General features: G+C 40.6%; 1 pseudogene; it reads left to right on the forward strand.

The window, feature by feature from the left end:
- The first annotated feature begins 3,542 nt into the window (after positions 1-3,542).
- On the forward strand, positions 3,543-4,096 carry LOC136308898 (large ribosomal subunit protein uL22 pseudogene; annotated as a pseudogene).
- Positions 4,097-4,980: the final 884 nt, after the last annotated feature.

The following is a 4,980-nucleotide window of genomic DNA, read 5'->3' on the forward strand; positions in this document are numbered from 1 at the left end:
CAGCATGATGACAGGAGAATCTGTGATGTCATTTTGCTGTAGAGCCCTAAGCAAGAATGGCAAGACATTCTTTTTTTCAACCTCATGACTGTCAGAACAGTCTGTGATATGCATTTGGCTGCAAGATTGTGGGATTTGCTTATAGAATATGTATGTCTGGGAAGAGAGGCATTCACAAGCTCCCTGGCCCAATCTACCCAATTCAGGTAGCAACTGGAGGGGAAAGAGGCAGTTGTTTATATAGGACAGATAAATGAAGCCCTCAGATCCGGAAGGGTCCATTCTTTGTGTCATATGGAGCTGAAATAAATGGCTATTTCCCTTCGAAAGGTCACCTCTACAGGCAGTATCCAAAATGGAAACGGACCTCTCAGTCTTGTAAGGGATCATACATAGTCTTTCAATCCTTGGCAAAAATCAATTTGCTTTCCCCGAAACTAGACACAAAGTTTTGATGAGCTGGTAAGAGGGGAAAAAAGGTACTAACAACTACCTTCCTGCCTGTACCAGGCTCTTAAAAATAATTCTTGGGACAATAGTACTGCAAAGTTTTTTGCAAAGTGGCCCCTTATACATATGTGAAGAAAATAAGAAACTATCACTTTGGGAGAAAAAAAGGCCAAAAGGCTAATCTTAATCATTGAATTGTGTTATACTGATCTCCAAAGATTTTTCAGAGTGGATTATGGAGACATTATTTGGAGGCAACTCTCAGTTTCATTGACTGACTGTAGTTTGCTAAAAATCATCAAAACTTAGATGATTGCTGGACCCTTCCTTTTATTCCCTTGCTCTGTGTCTGCTTTGAACTATGTCTTGTCTGATAGGGATATTTTAATGTAGCTTGCAGTTCTTTTTGTGGCGATCAGAGTGAGAAATGGCTTCTAGGAGTATTCCTACCACCCTCTGGATGACTTTCCCAGCATGGTGGTGAGCAATGGTGAGGGGTGGAGGTCCAAAGGATAGGAGCCAATCCTAGGACACTTGTCACTGGAAGTAAGGGGTAGTGGAGAATAGAAAAGTTTTCAAGCAACGTTTGAGGAGCTTAACTTGGGAAATTCTTACTTTTAACAGATATAAATTTGAGAGCAGAAGATTCATGCCTAGCCAAATATGTTTTCTCCTGTCTGGAATACAATTGGTAATGCCAAATATACAATTATAAACTCACTATATATTTTTTTCTCTTCTTCATGTGCATAGTATGTATGACATAGATTTTTTAAAAAGATTTTATTTATTCATTTTTTAGAGAGGGGAAAGAGAGAGGGGGAGAGAAGGGGGGAGGAGCACAAAACATCAACTCTCATATGTGCTTTGACTGGGCAAGCCCAGGGTTTTGAACCGGTGATCTCAGTGTTCCAGGTTGACATCTTATCTACTGCACCACCGCTAGTCAGGCAATTTTAACAGCATTCTTCTGTGTGTAAGGCACAGCCTGTGGGCAGGACAGCAAGTCTGTGTGAGGAATTGCATGTTTCCAGCATCGTATTTAGGATATTATCAAATTGTATCTATTGCATCTTGTCCTGACAGAGCTTGGTGATTTTGGAGGAAAGGATGTGAAAAATTGCTATCAAAGCAAGAGGAATGACTTGAGAAATATTCTGATGAGAAAATCTCTCAGTCATCAGTAAGTTATAGTCTATAGTATAAGAAGAACCTAATTATCCAATTATGTGGTTCAATGCAATGTGGGAACATTTGAATTGTTCTTGTGCATATCTTAATTTCAGGTTAATTTTGTATATTTTTTTCAGAGTAATTTTTATTTATTTTTTTAAATTTATTTTTTTGGTATTTTTCTGAAGTTGGAAACGGGGAGGCAGTCAGACTCTCTCATATGCCCAACTGGGATCCACCTGGCACGCCCACCAGGGAGCGATGCTCTGCCCATCTGGGACTTTGCTTTGTTGCAACCAGAGCCATTCTAGCACCTGAGGCAGAGGCCATAGAGCCATCCTCAGCGCCTGGGCCAACTTTGCTCCTATGGAGCCTTGGCTGTGGGAGGGGAAGAGAGAGACAGAGAGGAAGGAGAGGGGGAGGGGTGTAGAAACAAATGGGCGCTTCTCCTGTGTGCCCTGGCCGGGAATCGAATCCGGGACTCCTGCACGCCAGGCCAATGCTCTACCACTGAGCCAACCGGCCAGGGCCAGAGTAATTTTTTATACCAAAAATCACATATGATAGGGAAGACCTATCCTTATTGAAAATCAGAATAGTACATCAAAAGAAAATATTTGTGATGTTTGTCATCTTTAAAATATCTTTTTATTTTTAAGTAAAAATTTTTTTAAATTAATTTTAATTTATTGTGTTAACATGGATTCAAGTGTCTCACTGAATATAACACCCTCACCCCCCATCCCTGTGTCCCTATTTACTCCTCTTTTGCCCCCTCCCCCTAACTTTCTCCCTCCCTTTCCTCTGGGGTTTGCTATCCTGTTATCTGTATCTCTGTGTTATGTATCTATAATTTCACTAATCCCTTCACCTTTTCTGATCCCATCCCCTCATCCTCTTCCCTCTGACAGCTGTCCTCTGGTCCCTGTGACCCCGCCTCTGCCTTTATTTTATTCCTCAGTTCACTTTGTTCCTTAGCTTCCACATATAAGTGAGATCATATGATATTTGTCTTTCTCTGCCTGGTTTATTTAACTTAGCATAATAGTTCCCAGGTACAAAAGGTAAGAGTCTCTTCTTTTTCACAGCCACATAGTATTCCATTGTATATTTGTACCACAGCTAAATTTCTTTTTAAATTTGTGTGACTTCTTTACTTATTCTCCGTAAATATTCATTTTTGTAACAAATTTTGTATTTTATTTTCCTTTTAGAGGGGCCAGAATTTGTATAAGCTTTAGACTCCATAAAACCCAGATGTGCCCTGTTCCATGCCTTCACTCTCACGTGGACATGTTAAGTAGCAGCTGGGAGCACATGTGTAGAGGAGAAGCAGCATGCTGTCATGGAGGGAGAAACCTTGATACTGCCACCTAGAAGCTGGGTGGCTTCAGCTAGTTTCTTAGCCTCTCTGAACTTTAGTTTCCGCTGCTGTAAAGTTTGAATGATAATATTTTACAGGATTGTAGTGACAAGCATTCAGTAAATATTATTCCTTGACCTTTCTCAACTGGTTTGCAGGTTTACCTAAGGTTAGGGACCCAGGTGAGGAATTTTGATATAATGGTATGAAAGGGAGAATTGGGGTTTCTACTTGATTCTTGTTTTTAAAGAGCCTTACACAGAATGAATCACAATGATTTTCTCTGGGTATAGAGCAAAGAATGAAGTGTTTTCATCATCTGTATACAGTATTGGGCCAAAAGTTTCAATTTAGTGTGCCTGCCACCTCTCTCTCTCTCTCTCTCTTTCACACACACACACACACACACACACACACACACACACCCTCACATTTATTTGATAACTCCCAAGGATTAAATTACTCTGAATAATTGCAGTTTTTCTACAGAGCTTCATCTATCCATCAAAAAATATTGGTGGCTCTTCCCAAAAATGGCTGTAGGTTACCTCTGAAAATGGTTCGCTATTCACTTGATCCACAAAATCCCATGAAATCATGCAAATCAAAAGGTTCGAACCTTCAAGTTTACTCTAAGAACACTCGTGAAACTGCCCAGGCCACCAAGGGTATGCATATTTGAAAAGCCACCAAGTGCCTGAAGGATGTCCCTATACAGAAGCAATGTTTGCCATTCAGTTCTTACAGTGGTGGAGTTGATGGTTGTGCCCAGGCCAAACAGTGGGGCTGGATACTGGGTTGATGGCCCAAAAAGAGTGCTGAATTTTTGCTGCATGTGGTTCCAAATGCAGAGAGTAATGCTGAACTTAAGGGTTTAGATGTAGATTCTCTGGTTATTGAGCACATCCAGGTGAACCAAGCTCCCAAGATGCACAATAAAATTTGCAGAGTTTGTGGGTGATTACCCCTTACATGAGCTCTCCCGGCTACATTGGGATGATCCTTATGGAAGAAGAACACATTGTTCCTAAACCAGAAGAGGAAGTTACACAGAAGAAAAAGATATCCCAGAAGAAACTGAAGAAGCAAAAACTTGTGGCCCGGGAATAAACTCAGCACAAAATGAATAGTAATAAAACTAAAAGCTGATGATTAACTGCAGTGTTGGTTAGATGGGATAAGGTTGCAGGTTCAATCCCTACAACTAGGTGAAGCCAGAGGATCCTGAGTGTGTCTCTGTCCCTTTATCTAAAAAAACAATTAAAAAATTAAAAATAATTGATGAACAAAGCCCCAAGCCAGGGGCTGAATTCACACGACACGTAAAAATCTAGGAACAATGCTTTGCCATTTATGGGGTGTCCTAATGAGCCACAGTGCTCTGGAATAGCACAGTCTTCCCGATCTGCTGCTTCAGCCACATGCACATAGCGATAGCCTCAGTGAGGTGGGGGTGGGCACTGACAACATTAGGTAAACACCGCTTGCTCTCAGGGTGTGCTAGTCTACATAGCAGATGTGGTTACTGACTGCTTGTGATACTGGACAATGAACTCTTTTCTTTGAGGGCAAAACCCAAATATATATATTTTTTCAGTGCCTATGAGGCTGGTACATAGGAGGTGTTTATAATATTTATGTAATTGTCTTATAGTCTACATACAGTAGGAGTAAACAGAACAAATTATAAAGTTTCCCAAGGGTTTTCCTTTTTTGAAAGAAAATTGAAACTTGATTAGTAAGCATGATAATTATGTCCCTTGTGCTACTGTTTGGGAAGAAGGGAAATGTTTTTGAAATGGGGAATAAAAAGCAGTCTACTTCACACGCTTTGTCTATTAGCTGTTCATTCTCTGTGAATGAAATCAAACTGAAGCAAGTCCAGGGAACTCGGAGAAGCTAGCATATTTGTAAAAAGAAAACAATCTCAGGTAGACTGTTAGCTGAGTGAAGAGAAGTATGGACTCTCACCCGCAGGGAGTTAGAAAGAAGAC

The sequence above is a fragment of the Saccopteryx bilineata genome, chromosome 6, assembly GCF_036850765.1.
Source record: "Saccopteryx bilineata isolate mSacBil1 chromosome 6, mSacBil1_pri_phased_curated, whole genome shotgun sequence".
Taxonomy (NCBI): domain Eukaryota; kingdom Metazoa; phylum Chordata; class Mammalia; order Chiroptera; family Emballonuridae; genus Saccopteryx; species Saccopteryx bilineata.